Here is a 309-nt window from a genome sequence, read left to right on the forward strand (position 1 = left end):
GATCTGTGTGGAGGAGTGAGCCAAAATCCCTCCTGCAGTGTGTGCAAACCTGGTGAAAAACTACAGGAAACGTTTGACCTCTGTAATTGCAAACAAAGGCTCCTGTACCAAATATTAACATTGACTTTCTCAGGTGTTCAAATACTTATTTGCAGCTGTATCATACAAATAAATAGTTAAAAAATCATACATTGTGATTTCTGGATTTTTTTTTTTAGATTATGTCTCTCACAGTGGACATGTACCTACAAAGACAATTTCAGACCCCTCCATGATTTCTAAGTGGGAGAACTTGCAAAATAGCAGGGT

Source organism: Silurus aristotelis (genome assembly GCF_946808225.1).
Source record: "Silurus aristotelis genome assembly, chromosome: 2".
In the NCBI taxonomy this organism is placed as follows: domain Eukaryota; kingdom Metazoa; phylum Chordata; class Actinopteri; order Siluriformes; family Siluridae; genus Silurus; species Silurus aristotelis.